We start from the raw sequence: 18,189 nt of genomic DNA, 5'->3' as shown, positions 1-18,189 counted from the left end.
TAAGGTAATTTTACTTTCTTGGTGAAAACCGGTGGTATCTGTCTCAGAATGTGTGCAAATTCTTTGTTTTACACATATAGGAACACCTCAAAAGTTTTAAACTGAACCAGCAGACATGATTTTCATGTCTGCTGGTTCTTTGAGAAAGAAGGATGTTCATTATATGCTGTCTATATGGTGCAGTTGGAATTAGCTTATCTCTCTGACCTTGTTTGGTAACAGCCTGTAGCTCAGAGCTGCTGACATGATGTTGGTGCTCCACGGGTCTAAACTTTTACAAATGATGCATTATATCAGCTAAGCAATAGGAGCGGGAGCTAAAAGGGCCATAACATTAGGTCTTAAATGTGTCCACAGCAGGAGGGAAGGAGCAAAAAAAGATAAGAAGGCAGTGGGAGAAAAGTATATAGGGACACAGGCAAGGATTATGTTGCTGTGCTGGCTTCTCTTCGTATTTTTTGTAAATTGATTTGACATAAATGTATACTTAGATGCCAACAAGACTGTTTCTGTGAGTACCTGATGGATTCACACTTTATGTTGTCTAGTGTGTGATATTCTTCTTTGACACACACCTTCTTCGTGAGAGACACATAGCACTACAGTTGACCCTGGTGGATGGTGATAGCTTGGTTCACCGCCGCACCCTGATGCAATCCGTTGTAAATATATTAAACCAAGCTACAGAGAAAAAAGCTGATTATCCATCCTTTCAACCTCTTTCTGTAGCGCTCTTCCTCTTTTTTATCATATTTCTCACTCTCATTCTGCTTCATATCAGCTTTAATTTTTTTTTTCACTACATCTGTCTCATTGTGTTTTTTGTTCTTTTGTCCAGTTTCTGGGTTCCATCTGTTTTGCCATCTTCTGCTTGCAAATACTTCCCACACTCTAAAGAAAATTAACAACAAAGCAAAATTCATGTTGTCCACCTTTATTATCAGCTACACTCTTGATTGTTTCTCACTCCTGGTCACGACACGTCACATTTTAAAACTACTCAGGGGGTCAAAGGGAGTGCCAGAGGTGCTGTGACTGACGTGGCACTCTGGCTGACCCCTGGCAGCTTGGCAGAGCTGCCTCCATAATGAGATTAGCTGGGTAATGCCGACTCTGTGTCTGTTTCTCCAGCCGCCCAGCCCACCCTTGGGCTCTTTATTTAGCCACCAGCAGGACAGGGCGTGCCAGCATTTGCAGGTCGAGTCCAGGATAGGTCCCACAAGCCCACCCGTCTCTCCCCAACACAGACACACACCCTATTTATGTGAACCCCCAGCTACTTCAGCCTCATGCTTTGGCATTTTTACGATTTTTGTGTCTTAAAATTGGAGTATTAAGTAAAAACGACTTGTTTGAGCTTCATATCATGTCATAATGTTATTCCCTCATCAAAACATACCTGTACAGTTGCTTTGATTATTTTCACTCTTCATGTTTCGGAAATCGCCACGGCGTTGGCATGGGGGTAGAGCATGTGTCCCATGAACGGAGGCCTTAGTGCTCTACCTGGCCATCAAGGGTTTGAGTCGCAGCCTTCCTGTAAATTCACTGTCAAATAAAGGCCACTAGAGCCAAAAAAATTTCTTTTAAAAAATAAATCCTTTAATCTCCCATGACAGCCATTTGGGGTTCCCATATGCTTGCTCTCTCCAAGCGTCACTTATTCAATGGAGCTCCTCCTCAGAGCTGGAGTCTAAGCTGAGCCTGTGCAGAGGGCTCCCCTCATCCGTGCCTTCCCCACTCAGTTCCTTTAGACTAGTGTCAGCAGCAGAAAAAATATTTGGAATTAATTATGGAATTAATTAGGTGTGAGGAAGTGGGATCTACTGTTGGATGTTTTCTGACATGTTATGCTAATATTATCTTGGTTCCTCTGTTTATATATATATATATGACTCATTGATGTTGGACTGGGTTTGGATTGATTCCACCCAGATCTGGGTCAAAGTCTAGAGTTTCAGAACGGCTGAATTAAATCAAACTTAGAATTGTTCCTCTAAAACCGTAGTGAGTGGGCAGTAAACTGTATGGTCATCAAAATGCATACATTTATACAAATGCATACACTTTGATGACCATCATGATGACACTTAACTTTGTTTACACAGTAAATGTACAGGCAGCTGTACATGGGACTTTACACAGTAAACAAAGTCAAGTGGTCAAACCGTTAAACAACCTTTATCTTTTTAGACCCTTCACTTACACTCTGTGATATGTTATGATGATTTCTCTGTTTTTTATGTACATAAGCGTGAATTAAACACTTGAAACTTTGCTACCATTCGAGTTGTTATGAGAGGTTCCTTAACAGACAGAGGGGCCTCCTATGAAACAGGTGTGCCCCCCTCAGCTTTGGGGTCACGTTCTGTCTTTGAGAGTGTGACAGCTCTACTGAGTCCAACTGAGATATAAAGCTCAGTCCAGGTGTCCAGGTGTTCTTAGTTTCAGTATGTGATTGTGTGAATACACACCAACACCTGCTTGGCTGTGGCCCAGGGGCACAGACAGGTTCAAGTTCCACCCAAACAAACATATTGTACCAATTGCTCATTGTACTTGTTTCCTTTCTGAACGTGGGTGTGTGATTGTCAGCTTATGCCTGGCAGAAATTGTGTAACCAACATACTTCTACTGTATGGCCTCTGCACTCATCATTTACACTGCAGGGTTGTGTTACCCAGACATGTCAAAGTGTGCTTTTGTTCTCACTGTCAGTTGGCTCTTCACCTTGAGATTGCTCTTGATCACGCAGGCACTGGGTTCTGACACTTTTTGTCCTCACTTCTTTGTGTCCATCTGAGACCACCCTAAACAAACGTGTCATCCTGAGCTGAGGGCAATTTTTAGAGGGGTAAATTAGTATCTACCCAAATCGCATTCAATCTTTCATTTTAGCTATTCTTTTCATAGCTCTCAATGCTATCCCATGCTATCTATTCCTGACGCTTTTATGATTTTACAATTTGTCATGTTACAAACTGGATAGTGCATAAAGAGGAAGAAAAACTATAACCACATTGTCAGTGTTGGAGGGATGATGGCTATAGCTCAATAAAGAATATTCCTGCAAGAGTTTAGACTGGACAAGAGCTACACCTTCTACTGTGTCACTGAGTCTAAACATTCAGCTAGAAATACAATAGAAGGGTTTTTTAGAATATTTTATGTAAAGATAGGCCCCTCACAGTCCCGACCTGTCAAATGGGAAAATTGCTGTTTAGATGCTCTACATCCACTCTGTATTTGTAGAAATGGTAAAGACATCCCAAAAAATGTGTGACAGTAAAAAGCACTTTTACAAAGAGTTACTCAGAGGCATAAACACCAATTCAAACCACACTTTTTGGACTTTTATTTGTAAAGTGAAAATTATTAACTTTATTTACCTTTTTTCTGCTTCATGTCAATTAATGCATGTAATTTTATACTGGTCAGTTAATAAAAATTCCAATAAAATACAGTGAAGTTTGAGTTTGAAATGTGATAAAATGTGGAAAAATTCAAAGGTGGATGGACACATGCAATACACTGAACATGTGCTGGATCTGTTCAAGGATTTAAACGATGAAAAGAACAAAATGTGTCTTTGCACAAGTGCTCTTATTAAAATAAAAACACCAATCCACACATGACTACAGCGCTGATATGATACTTTATAGACTAAAGAAAACCTGTTCAATGAAAGGAAATTGTGAAGATTTCAGATTGCTATATTTCTCTACAAACTCAATAGCTATACAGGCAGCTGTACATGGGACTTAATTAACGGCAGACCTTGTCCACAGATAAGAGGTCAAATGAATTTCAACAACAGTCTTAGCTGAAGGCTCTGCATTTTGTCAAAATGAGCTCGCCTACTCTTTGGAATCCTGTTTTAAATCCTTCATAAAACCTGGTATATTTAGAATCTTTCATGTACTGACAATAAATTGATGTTTTCACTTTTAATTTGTATTTGCTGAATTTTAAAATCTAGGTAATTGATTTTTATTAAGTCCTTTGACCTCAGCTTTGAATTCTATGATGCTTACATTAGTGATGTATTGAACAGTCATGGTGGTAGAAGTTATATTTCTACATTCTAAAAAATGTATTATGTATGTGGAAGAATAGAAAATCAACAGACTAAGCAGTGAATATATATATGCTGTATATATATATATATGTGTGTGTGTGTGTGTGTGTGTGTGTGTGTGTGTGTGTGTGTGTGTGTGTGTGTGTGTGTGTGTGTGTGTGTGTGTGTGTGTGTGTGTGTGTGTGTGTGTGTGTGTGTGTGTGTGTGCCCCTAGCAGTTTGTATGAAATGATAACTGTGGGGTTTAATCTGTGAGATCATTCATTCTATGGGAAAGCAAAACTTACCAAACAGTGCATTTACTGGCCTAAGGAATGAGCAACATTGTATGGATGAATAAAAGTACATTTCTTCTTTTTTTTAGTCTAAGGAATGCAGACAGTTTCAAACTCTTAATTGAAATCATTGTGCACTTTAACGCATGGTGGGACACTTCATCATCATCTCAAGTCCATTTATTGCATAACTGGAACCATGGGTCAGTTTGGATATTAAAATTCTTGACATGTTGAACAGGAAATGCTCTTGAAATGTTGGTGTTTGTTTTTTGTTTTTATAAGACAACCACCCATTGCACACCAGTAAGCAAACATCATCCGCTTCCCAGTCCAAATCAACAAGCTTAACGTCATGAAGTGTGCACCCAAATTGTTGCACATTAATCCAATGAAAATACTTGTGGGGTGACATCAAATATTTTACATAGTAAATGTTTGAGTTTTTGAAAAAAAAAATGCAGACACTAGTGGTTTTTTGGGGGGTGCGGGGGGAGTTGCCTATTTCTTTTTCGCTCTTTCTCTGTAGATAGTGTACTTGAGGAATGTTTATTCATAGTATAAATTAGAATAGCATATGCAGTATTCCCAGTTATTTCACCTTTCTAGGAATTTTCAGCTTTGTTCATCTATACAAAGTGATTGTTTGTACACAAGCAGATCTACTATTTTCCCTCTTTTTAACCCTTTTCCCCCCTTTTTTATAATTATTTAAAAATGCAGGGTAGTATTTAAAATAAACAGAAAAAAATTTAAGATTTTGATACTGTCTGACACAAGTAATATGGTAGCGTTAGAGGTTTAAGACTCAAATAACAGAGTGAGGGAGACACTAAAAAGCATTCAAAGAAGTAAAAAAAATAAGAAGAACTTGAACAACCTGCAGGGAAAGAAAGAAAAGAGCAGTTGGAGGGAGGGGATCCCTCTGGATGGAAGATTGTAACATCACACTGTAGGTTTCCTTATGGGACTACCAGAGACGGCGCAAACTCCCTGCTGCATGCAGGGAAAGGAAGCTTTGCCAGCATGGAAAACATACAAGAGTAGAATGAGAGATGAGCACAGCAGAGAAAAAATGCCTTTTTCCCCTGAGGTGAAGTGGGAATTTTCTGCTAGCGCAAACAGTATGTAGTCAGATAACTGAGAAAGAAGAGGGAAGGAGATGGAAGGGCGTATTTTAGTAGGAAATGAACCTTCTGACAGACAAAACTGGAGAAAATTTCAAGTGAAGGGTTTGGAGTAAATGTGCAGAAGTGTAACTTTGCAATAGGTGAAAAAAATTATGACATGAAAGTGTAATAAAAATTAGGTAGTTTATGAAAGGATATGAACATAAGGTTAATCTGGTGACTGCATCAGAGAAATTGTTTTTTCCCCCCAAGGGTTTTCTCATGAAATATTTAAATTTGTCTTGGATGTTTTATGGTGACAGTAAATGCTCACTTTGTCATTTAATGCCAGTTTATTGGAGTTGTAACCCTAGATACCATCACAGCACCTTTCACTGAGCTTAACGCTACGCTTATGCTTTTATTGTGGAGTGTAATCTTGGACAACTGTGTTATGTGTATTAGAATGTGTGAAAGTGCGCATGCGAAGGCATCATTAAACCAAAGTAACCTAAGTGGTTGTGCATTATAGTTCAACATTAGAGAAGCTCTGCACAAAGGTCAAAAAGGGCCACTCTGATCTCGGGAGAAACTGCTCATGGACACAGCAATAAATACAGAAAGAAACTTTAACAGCTGTAAAATATGAGGCAGTCATCTCCATTTGCAGCATGTTTCCTTGGCTGTGTGCGTATGTTCGCTTAGATGTGTTTCTAGGATGGAGATTTTGCTTAAGGAGGGGAACACGAAAGGGTTAGGGAGGGATTTAATATGCTTCTTTGGCCCTTGGGGGGTTGTACAGTTGAAAGTCGACACACGAGGCGTGCAGAATCACACCACATTGAATAACAGTGGAACTGGGGGTGGCGGGTTGGATGAGTGGGATGGGGGCGCTGCTATAAAAAGTGAAATCATATCACTTAGCAGCTGAGTGCAGATGAAGCTGTGTTTGAACTGGAAGGCATAAAATATACATTGTAAACACAGTATTGATAGCCCATTTAAATTAGGACAGAAGGTAGATTTTATGCTTTGATGTGCTGTTTCTTTCTCTTCCTGCAGTTTTACTTTGCCACTCACCCTTATGATTTCCCTCTCTGTGTCTACAGAGCCCAATGTCTTCTAATTTTAGTATTTAAATATTGTTTTCCCTCTTTCCACATTACCTGCCTCAAGAACTGTCTTCAGCACATCACATGTTACTTGTGATTTCTGTATACAGTTTGCAATGTAGAGTTTCTGCTGATGTGTTTTCTCTTGGTTTGTAATTATTGTTTATGATGAATGTCCCCCAGTATCAACTTAACTGACTCAAATGAATGTTTTATTATTATATATTAGGCTTTTTATTTCAGAACTTGACCTCCCACATCTTATCCCATCACCTGTGAATGCTCCTGAAGGGAAGCAAATCATCTTTGTCTATTTATGATTATCCATGTATTGATTCAGAAATGACCAATTAATAAAAAATTGGCAATAAAATCAATATGCTGGTTGCTCAAAAGTGCTATCGGATTCCCAGATGAACTACAACCTTGACAGAGCAACTAGATTTATTACACTGTGTATGCATAGTTTTCCTTTCACTTTGCAGATATGCTGGACCTTTTGTTGGTCTTTTGTATAAAATCAGAATAAAATACATAGAATCTTGTGGTTTTTAGACCCACAGATTAATTCAAACATCTCTTTGCATGTTTTTGCTTAAGAACAGCAGATTCTTACATCTTAAGGCTTTTACTTGATGCTTTACTCTTTATAATTGTACTTTCTCATTTTTGAAGATATAGAATCAATATTTCTTTAATGTCATTCTCTGCTAATCAGCATTACATTGAATCAGAATGCAGTGTACTTGCTAAGACCAGACTGCAGGCTGTAACCTTTCTCCTCTCAGAGGAGTGAGTGAGGAAGTTCTTTCTCTTTCTGACTCGCATGTTTCAATGAAAAATGCATACAGCGGGAACAAGTAGGAGCTTATCAAAAGGTTAAGTCTTCCCTACTGTTTTCTGTGTCTGCAAATGGAGCGTATCCAACAATAGCGGCGGCAGTGGATTACTTTGTGTTTTTCTCTGTTTTTGTTTCAGTGTTTGTAGAATTGCTGTGACTCAGTGCTTTGTGTTTTTCTCTCAAAGTTGAGTTTTGAGTGCACTGTGCTCCTAGCATAATTAATTAGAAAAGTTATTTGAGTGTAGCTTCATAACAAACTACATAATGCCAATATGAAGAGCATGCTAACACATATATCCTTAATGATATGTCTAACTTAATATCTTTTAAATAAATCAGGTTTTCCGCTTGGTGAAATTAGTTTTCCACGTCATCATTTCTGACTCCAGACATACAGTGGCTGGCAAAAAATATGTTGAATGGAGGCCAAATGTTAACAGGAACTTTAAGTCTTGCCTCAGATTCTCGATTGGGTTTAGGCCTGGATTTCGTCTAAACCATTCAAGTACGTAAATATGCTATTTCCATTGAAATATTTAACTTTGAGTTGAATTGTGGAAAAAAATAGTTACGTTTGCAATACATAATATAACTGGCAGCATTTTCCCACCAGATATAAAAGTGAAATTTTCAGACTGATTATCATTTGTTTAAACTTTTGATAACATAGAAATAACTAAATATCATGTTTTCTCTCCCTGTAGTAAGCTGTATTTCTTGTACTTTCACTCATGTATTTCAGATTGCTAAAGTTAACACACAGTCCCTTCTCAGGCCTTATGTGGATGGAGTGCTGCCTGGGAAAGTGATAGCAAGAGAAAAGAAGCTCTGGAGAGTGAGTTATCTCTTTAGATGTCATTGAGGGGACGCCTCCTTTCTCTCTCTCTCTTCTTCTCTCTATCATTTGGCTCTTTCTTCTCTTCTCTCTGGCTCCCTGTCTCTCTTGTTCCCACTTGCTCTCTCAAATCATGCTCGCCTCCAGTGGTATTCAGACAGTCCAAGGACAAAATAGAGATATGCTGTGAGCAATGGACTGTCCGTCAGTGTGCGGGCGTGTGTGTGTATGTGGGGAGGGTTGATGTTGAGTCTTTGAAGCTGTTTTCTCCTTGTCCTAACAGATTGGAGGCCCGTCCCTCTCCATTTAACCCCCTGATGCTACATCACACGCTTACACACAAACATTGCCCACTTAACAGGCAGCTGTGGACACACTTAACAACACACAGCAAGATTTAAGATTCACCTAGAGCTTCATGCACAGCTTGATATTGTCGAGGTCAAGCCCTTGTGTTTGAGGACTGTTATATTCACTTCATTTCATTTTTACCGACTTGTCAAGGTGACTGTAATGGCATTAAAAAGGTAATTTCCATAAAGATATGTAAGATATGTGTTGATTTCTTTTTATTGTAGTCCCACATGAGCAGCACCAAGCTCAGGGTCTCTCCATTACTAAGTCATGCTGTGTGTTAATGTGGCCTTGCCTTGTCTGACTAAACCAGTTTGAAGTAGATGGCCCCTAGGTCTGTGACCCTGAATGTGCGCACAAAATAAACCGAATGCATTACCTATCTGTCTCATTCTCCTCACAATCGCGCACATGCACACACACGCACAAAGAAATCCATCCTGGAGACAGACTTTTCCCCCCCGAGAGTATGTGTGACATGGCAGCTTCGCTCCTTAAGACAAACAGGGGATATCCTCCTTGTCTTGCCCTGTCCATCACCGGCCATCTCAATATCCCAAGGCATGTGCCTGGCTGCAATCCCTCCCTCACCCTGCTCCAAAAACTGAGAGATTCATCCAACACCCTTGCGCACACGCCCCCACACACACACACACACACACACACATAGGACACTTGGCTCCAGAGGAGTTCCCCTGACGCAGGGACACACTTCGACAGGAAGTTTAAGGAGAGGTTTGTGGCATTTTACTTCTGTCAGAACACTTCAAGTTTGACCCCCTCTTGACCAGGTGGCTTCCTTCTCCTCCATCTCTCCATAAACAACCACATCCCCGTGACTGAAGGTGCGCCGGCTTGAAAAGTGTAATAACATCAGTCATGTTTTGATGTGAGGCTGAAGGTCTACGTGAACTAGGGAGGCTTCGTAGGGAGAACAGTCTGTGTTTCCTTCTGAGCTCTCTCTGATTGCAAGGACAACAGATCTTTGTCTGGGAGGAAACTATGTTAACCTGTCACCTTGGCAGTCTTCTCCACCCGCTATTTATCCACCATGTGTCAAAACACACCCATGCACACGCGCACAAACTTTGCATGCACACAGACACTCCGAAGGAGAGCTAGCTGTGGTCTGATCTTGCTGAGTGTGTGTCAGCTCTATTAGCACATTCCCAGATAGTGCTAGAGCACTCTTATCTGTGGTGACCCATTAATTACACTTTGTTCCATTAAGTGATCTATTTCAGACCTGCCCCACCCTCAACACCCACTCTGTGCTATCTCCACCTCTGGCCTGCTCCTCCCCCCACCTGAACTCTTTTTTCTCATGTGTAGTCCTTTCATCCACCCAACACATGCACGCATAGAAACACACATTATCTTCACAGATCACACAGTCAATGAAAGAGTAGCTTTGTACATGCATAGGAATAATTATGGCTGTAGGTTTTTTAGGGTTTCTTTCTAAACTTTGTACATCTAGAGATGGAAATTTTTTTTGCCCTTTCTTCTTTGCAAAATAGCTTAGGCTCGGTGAGATTGGATGGCAATCCTCTGAGAACATTAGCTTTTTAAGTCTTGGCAGACACTTTAAGTTGGTTTTAGGTCTTTCAATAGGCCATTCTAAGACATGGATATACTTCTGAAGTTCTAAAAGGCAGTAGAATGCAGTGGATTTTATTTAGGGGTATCAGATTAATGTGGTTGAATATATATTCACACATGCTGTTCCCACACTCAAAACTGTCTGCTCTTCGACCATCGGTTCTGAATACGTCTTGTGTGAGTTACAGGTCTATGGGGCCTCTTCTGCTTCTCTCTTTTTCCGGAGCGTTTGTGGCTGATTGGTGTGAGTGAGCTTGTCCTGTAGGTGAACAAGTGCGTGTGTGTGTTCCAGACCTCATTGAGTATAAGTGGACCAGGAGATGTGTTTATTGGAATGAGGAGTAACTGTAGCATAGAGAAGTACTGTAGTGTGTCCAAATCGGCTTGGATTTTAGTTCATGGACTCTCTGAAGCGTCTCTACATCTACGTACCTACATGTGCAGATAATCTGTATCCACTCCGTCTTGTCCATCTCATGTTAATTATGAGATGAACAAGCGTCATGATGTTTTCACTTAGAGTATGTATATGCATGCATTTAGAGCCATTCCTTGTGCAGGGTCTTTGTGGAGGGGTTCTATTTTTAGCAATGCTACTTTTGAGTTTGTGTCTGGCCATGAAAATAAAAGCTTTCCATTGTCCCTCAACAGGATAAAAACAAAGCCGTGTGAGGCAAGCTTACAGCCCATTGAGTGTTTGCCATTTAAATATTGACTAATTGTGGTGAAGATGAAACAAAAGGCCTGGACTGGAAAGTAGGACTACAGTGTTTACAGTGCTAAAGTATGGGCAGTAATCCTAACAAGCCTCTTCCATAAACATACATGTTTGCCCACTGTTTGTCTCAAACCTATACTTTCTTTAGTCTCATTCTATTACCCAGATGCTTCGCTTTAAAACAACAGTTTTATGTATATTTTTAAAACAAGAAATCTTGGACATCCTAGACATCCACTGTCTGACAGTTGCAGCACGGCACAGTGCTAAAATATACGTATATTCCTCTTGAACTGTTTCACATCTCGACACCATTCAGCCACAAACTTCCATGTGTTTTCTTGGAGTTTGTGTGAAAGACCAACTCGACTATATGTGGAAATGTTATGGGGTTATTAATAGTTTTGTAGGGCTCTTCAGGCACAATTTTCAAATAAAGAATTTATCAAATATTTCTGTGTTCATTTCTTTCCTTCAAATCACACTGCAATGTGTGTTTTTTCTCAAGAGATTTGTACTGTATCAATCTGTCTTTCTCTAAAAATAACAAGAGGCAATAGCTCTACAGATTCAGCTTTATTCTATTATTTCTATATAGATATTCTCTGTTAAACTCTTTACACCGAACAAGCTAAGGTGGAGCCAAACTCTTTATTAAACTCCACAAATATGTATCTCATCTTATTCACATGCATCTCAACCACTTTCTTCAGAGCTCACTAAAGCTGCTGACATTGAGAGGTTATGTAGAGGGGAAGGGATGTTTGGACCTTTCAGTTTTTACTGGAGAGAAGAGCGTCTGACACTGGTATCAAATTGCACGGTCCTTGGACCAGGGTTATCTTGTAAATACTTCGCTCCAACTCTATAAAAGCGAGTGTCTTTTATGACAGCCAAGGCCACTCTTCCCAGTTAAAACAAAAAAGCACTCAGTCCAGTCTGACAGTCTGGCCAGAGAGGGAAATAGGTTGAAGAGGAAGCATTAAAGGGTTTAACTAAATGAGGCATAAAAAGTACAATGCCTTGCAAAAGTTTTCATATCCCTCGAACTTTTCAAATTATTATATTGTTTATACCGTGAAACTTCAATGTTTCAGAGAAACATTGTGTGGCAGACCAACACAAAGTATCGTATCAGACAAATGGGGTTTACATTTCTGTTTAACACTATTTTATTTGACTCTCCCAACCCCCTTTCCAAAAACAAAAAGAAAAAACACCAAGTTGCCCAAATTGGTTTAGGTTTCAGAATAATATCCTAAACTCTAAAGATCTCAAGGAGCACCACTCAATCCATTTTCTAACAATTGATGTCATGGCCAAAAGGTAAACTTATTTAGACATAGCCATCCACCTTAACTGACAGTATTAGAGACAGTATTACAGAAAATCATGGTGTGTTTGAATCAACCAACGTCCAGCCCTAAATCCCCTTGAAGATCTTTGGCAAGACTTTCACAGATTTTCACAGACGCTCATGACTCACATGACTGAGCTGTCATGCAAAGTGAAACTGTCAAAATATTCAGTCTACAGATGTGTAAAGCCGATAAAGACATAACCCAAAAAACGTCTAACTCCATAATTACAGCAAAACACGGTTCCAAAAAGTCCTGGTATGTATTGGGACTGAACTCATATTTTTATAATCATATATCATTTCCCTTTCTCCTTTCATTGTAATTGTCGGTTTATCACATAAAATCCCAATGTAATACATATACTTCGTTTATTATAGCGTTACAGTATATACAAAGTTTGAGTGTAAATATGTTTGCAAGGCACTGTGATGAGAGATTTATTCTTGTCACAGTTTTTCCTCTCTAGACCATTTTATTGAAAACATAGTAGCAGAGACTGGGTGATAATATCAACCAGTTAATGTGATATTCTCTTTCTGGTCCTTGTCTTGATTCTCTTCTCACTCACTCTTTTTTTTATTTTGCTTTGGAAATACAAAGTCCCCTGAGCAGCCCCCGTAGGAAGTGATTCAGGTTCCTCATCTCTGGATGCGTAATGAGTTCTGCCTTGTTTTTGTCTAACAGCAACACACAGTAATAAGCAAAGCAATTAAAAGCAGGATGACAGAAACGTTAGGGGAAGCGGGGTGGACCCCACTTACAAACAGGCATTACAAATGAATTTCAATGAAGAGGTAACAGTGGTGAAACTGGTTTAATCAAACAAGCTCTGTTTTGGGTAATTTTCTCTGGTTTGATTAAAGTAAGTAAAGTGATGTTATTTTCGTCTTCCTTTAGTCAAACATATTATTTGGCAGACATATATCTGATTTTATCTATTTTAAGCTCCGTTTAATGTGACTGTCCTAATCTGAGTGACAATTTAAGATTGTATTTATGGGTTAATTTGATTTCTGGCTGAAGATGGCATCCACATGCTTTGTTAGATAGGGCAGCTTTGCTCCAACAGTGTGGCTGACCACCTGTCACCTGCCTGCGCTTCTCTTTGGCCTTGTCTTCACTGGCAACGTGTCGCACCATCCAGAAAAAAGAGCCATATGGAGGAAAATGGCATCCTTGACCTTTAAGCATGTTTGTACATAAAGTGACAATACACAAAAACTGTACTGCACATGCGTAGGCATTGCTCGGGGACGAGCATACGTCGAGGTTCGACCACCACTCATATTCTGCACACACACGCTGCAAAGGACCATCTAATATCAGAAAGAGTCGGGGTGGAAATCTGATCTTCTGACAGCCAGGATACAGACAGCGATTCTCTCCCGGCGATGCAGATCAGATAGTTTCCACAAGTAGAAACACTGCTAAGGTTGCAAGTAGCCCAAGAGTGCTCCCACAATGCTCTGCTGTGGCCCCACATAGAGATATAACTAAGGCTGAGGTTACATTTGATGGGAAGTTGATAAGACAATCCTCTATTTGTGTGTTGTGCTTTTTTATCTGGTGTTTTCTTTAAAGAAAAAAAGAAAGGAAAGGAAATGAGAAAATGAAAATACGCGCATCAATATTTTTGTCTATTCTATAAATACTGTCTTTCAGGAATTCTGCCTTTCTGATTTCTGCTTAATGATTATATCAGGGCTAATCTCTTTTTTTAATTGGAGTTCATTAAATATTTAACCCAAATGTCAGTATTTTTTTAAGCACTCTTAATTGTTTAAAGAAAATCAACTCACAAAAATAAAAGTGTCATCATTTTACGTTCTGCCTCGCCTCAAAGCATCCTTAATTTGAATATGTATTTATATTATAACTGTAGCAAAGAGATATGCCCCCCTTCACATCAGTGTAATTATGAATAAAAAAGAATTTGATTCAAATAAAATAGGCCATTTGTACACAAGCAATTAACTGGTGCGGCTTTAAATAATGTAGCCCAGATGGAACCTAATTATAGTCGGCATGCTTTGATTCGCAGCTCCTGTCGGAGTATCACTCGGGGCGTCACTTTGGCTTTTCAGTCACCTAGCGTTTGTTTTGAAATTTGTGACAATCACAGCCGATTACCATTTGTAACAGCATGCAGCATTTGGTGCAGAGGGAAGAAAGCATGGCCTTCAGCTATGCACGAGTTTCCCTGTTTTCAGCTCAAAACTCACTCTGCTCCTCTCTTAGATTCCTCCTCAGCACACAAATCATCATAACTGTGTGCGTTTGGCACGAGTAACTGTGGGCATTGAGCAGACACTTGCAAGATAAACGCATTTGTCCGTGTGTGTAAATGTGTGTAGTAATGTCGAGTCAGAGCGAGATCAAACAGCCAGTCAATTACCCAGAGAGGGCTCCAGTGGCTGTGACAGAGAGGAGGATGCTAAACATCCAGGATCAAATGCTTCTCTCTGCTTGCCACATAATGAGCCGGCCTCACCGAGTTTGGGAAAACACACTCACTCAGGATGGTCAGCCGCAAGCCGCTGGGCAGCCCGGCCATCAAAACTGTGTCTTGACCTCAGCAGAGAGAACATGCGGGTGACCTCACCACAGAGCATGTTTCTGCACCAGATATTTCCTGCCTCACAGTTAAACTTCTCCACAGAACTGTGAATGTGTTTCATCAGTTTCAGACCAGCTGTCCTTATTGTAAAAACTTTTTTTTTCTGCTAACCAACTCTAATTAGAAGTACATTCTGATTATTATTATTATTATTATTATTATTATTACTGGAGATGTTTTTTCTGTCTGTTGTTGTTTCAATTCAGTCATCTCCTTGGTTCCTGCTTGCCCCCTCTCTTTGTTGTTTTTGTTTCATTTATTTATTTTTCTAATAGCGGTCCAAAAAAATAGCCTACCAGGCAACTAAAATGCTTTTCATAGATTATTCAAATCGAATTTTGAAAACATAAAGAGTATAACTAGAAATCTGTTATAAAACATTTTTTGACATCTCTGCAAGTTATTTACCAGACTTAAAATGTTTCAGATTTTTTCCTCAGGCTGCTCTTCCAACCTTGCACAGTGTTCAATCTCACTTCAACTGTCAGGAGCACACCAAGCTAATAATCTCCTCTGTTTTGAACTATGTTGAACTATGTTGTTTATATGTTTATTGCTTAAACACAAGGTGTAATTTGTAGTTAAGAGCACAAAAGTGTTTTGCCCATTACTTTGTGTTGCATTGTCTTCATTCAGTTGCCCTTATTAATTTAGCTATCAACCCATTAGGTTCAATCACAATTAGAATTGTACAAAAACCTGTATTTTTTTTTACAGTATTTTTTGTTGCCTGAATTTTTTATCTGATTTGCTCAGTTTTAAAAGGCTTTTTACTAAATATAAAAACTTTATTCTATGATAGCAGTAGTTTTATACATGTGTCATAAACAGTTAAGGAAATATAAATATACAATCTCTGTTTTGGAGTTATATGCCAGATAAAAAAGCTTGTAAAGTTACAAAAATGTGGCTATTACATTGCAGTACATGATAAATACTCAAAAAAAAAAATCTAATTCACCTGAATATTGATAAAGTCTTAGATAAACATATACTGTTTGCCTGTATTTTTGGCTACTCATTTTTTACAAGGTCCATTCCCTGTTGAACTGTGTTGTTTATATATTACTTTGTAATGTTTTTCTTCCGTCAAAGCATGTGCATTGTGAATTTTGTCGTTGAGCTTTAGAAATAAGAGTGGATGCAATTTGGCACATTTCGTATGAGAGACAATTTACTGTATGTCTATATATGAGAGTGAAGGGAGAAGACTTAATCTCAAAGCCCTCAACCCTTCAAAGGGAGGTGGAGCTTAACATCTGAGTCATTGGAGGGGCAGCAGCTCATCTGCATATTAGCACAGAGACACCCCCATGGTGACCCTCGAATGCGGTGGAGTAGGGCGGAGAGGCTGGCGGCGTGCGGGGGGAGTTCACCACCAGTTCAGGGTGAACGAGCGAGCGCTGCCGCATCGATCTGCTGGAGACAAAAAAGGAGGACAAAACAAAAGTAAAAACAATAGTCAGATAGAAGCCAACAAGTGAGGGAAAATAGGAGAGGTGAAAAAAAGATCACATTGCCTCAAATTGGATATAAATGATAGATTAGAGGTGCGAGAGGGCTGTGTCTCTAGTTCCCAGCAATGGGTGTTGTGATGAGTCCTACACAGGTAGCAGAGTCACCGAGAGAGCGGGGTTATTGACTACCATGATTGCCGGGCCAGTAAATTTGACCCTAGGCACTGACTGCCATCTGCTTGCTATATAACTCGCAGTGCAGTCCCTTATCTCAGAGAGATCAAAACTGCTTCTCCCCATGTACATTCTCCCACATACAAATTATACAAACACAGAGCACACCTGCAGGAACTAAGCCCAAATCCATTCCCAGATCCTCACAGTTGCCTCGGGTCTTACAGTCACACACGTAAAACACTCGCACACGTGAACATATGGAGTCTCCATTGATGCGTCAGAGTCGGGTTCAATCTAATAAACACAGGGTCAGAGCAGCGGTCATCAGAGGCCTGTCTATGGTGAGAGAGCCTTTAAGGTACTTCCTAATTGTATCCCTGCGGTCTTTAAGTCTAGATTTTATAGCCGATTCTAGGTACACAGGAGAATGCTGGAAGGATCAAAGAGGGGAGAGAGAAGCTGCAGTAATGGGGTCTATCTATATGTACTAATTTTTTCACTCTTACAAAACGTTTCAAGATGTAAACTCTTGTTGTTTGACAATATGTTTTTAGCTGATTTTTTTATGGCAGATATAAAAATCTTAAGGTTCAAACAACCTGATTTGTTATCAAATAAGTAAAAAATAAATAAACAAATTTACAAGCCAATATGTGCTGAAATATACATGTTCTGCCCTAAAGTTGCTTAGAACATTTAACATCCTCTTAATGCCATCCTGCTCTCCCTTTCTAGTGTACATAGGGCCATCTCATTGAGGCTGTTAAGGTCAAGTTACAGTGGTGTTGCTAACCAGCTGAGCTGTTGACCGGTGGCTGCAGTGACAATCAATTATCTATTAGCACCTCATCTTAAATAACCTTGAACAAGAACTAAAAGTATAATCTGGTCTTATCATCTATGCTTCATTAGAATCTGTAGCAGGAATAGCTGCCACTGAGTTTACAAGCTATCCAACTAAATATCTGGCCGATGATGCCCTTACCCGAAGAAACCCAAGGCGAGTGTACCAAATTTCAAGTTGCAGGGCGACCCCCAACTTGGGAACTTGCTAACCCGGAGGAGGTCAGAAGGAAACCCAGCACTGTTGCCTCCCTTCTAGGTACTGCCAGATCATCTGATATGTTGGCTGGTTATGTCTCTCCAGCTTCTGGCTTGACTTTCCTCAATCAGCCCCTTAGAATGAATGACTACCGCTCCACTGGTTTCTCTTAGTGCACCCATTGTGCATATCTCTGGTTTTGTTGGAAGGACCACTTTCCATCTCCTCGGACATTCGGCGCTGTTGATTATCGGGTATCCGCTTGGATAATACATTAAAGCCGTCCCACTGGACTAATGGGTCAGAGGCTGCCATTGCTCTCACGCATAAGGCCTTAGTTCTACATACTGATTGGTGGGCCTCAAAAGACTTACTATCTAATTCCATTATGATTGGTAGCAGTGCCTTGAAAAAGTTTTGATACCCATTGAACTTCTTTGCATTTTGTCAAAGTGCAGGCACACACAATGTATTTTTCATGATTGACCAAAATAAATTAGTGGGTAATTAAGAGGTAAAAGAAAAAAAAAGAAATATAGTTTTAATATATTTTTAAAACTAAAAATTTGAAAAGTACTCTATGCTTTTGTGTTCAGCTCCCCCTTTAGTCTT

The 18,189-nt window shown here is 39.6% G+C and overlaps 1 protein-coding gene and 1 long non-coding RNA gene across 2 annotated transcripts in view; one reads left to right on the top strand and one right to left on the bottom strand.

The window, feature by feature from the left end:
• fam172a (family with sequence similarity 172 member A) overlaps window positions 1-18,189 on the top strand; it is a 158,432-nt gene that overhangs the window by 138,675 nt on the left and 1,568 nt on the right. The gene's annotated exons all lie outside the window — the stretch shown is intronic.
• LOC111610296 overlaps window positions 4,275-18,189 on the bottom strand; it is a 39,588-nt gene continuing 25,673 nt past the window's right edge. Inside the window, exon 3 of the long non-coding RNA XR_002753575.1 lies at window positions 4,275-16,320. This is a non-coding gene — a long non-coding RNA (uncharacterized LOC111610296). The remainder of the gene's footprint in view (window positions 16,321-18,189) is intronic.

This window comes from Xiphophorus maculatus, chromosome 12 (genome assembly GCF_002775205.1).
Source record: "Xiphophorus maculatus strain JP 163 A chromosome 12, X_maculatus-5.0-male, whole genome shotgun sequence".
Classification (NCBI taxonomy): domain Eukaryota; kingdom Metazoa; phylum Chordata; class Actinopteri; order Cyprinodontiformes; family Poeciliidae; genus Xiphophorus; species Xiphophorus maculatus.
The sequence above is the reverse complement of the archived record's forward strand: the minus strand, read 5'-3'. Positions and strand labels throughout refer to the sequence as shown.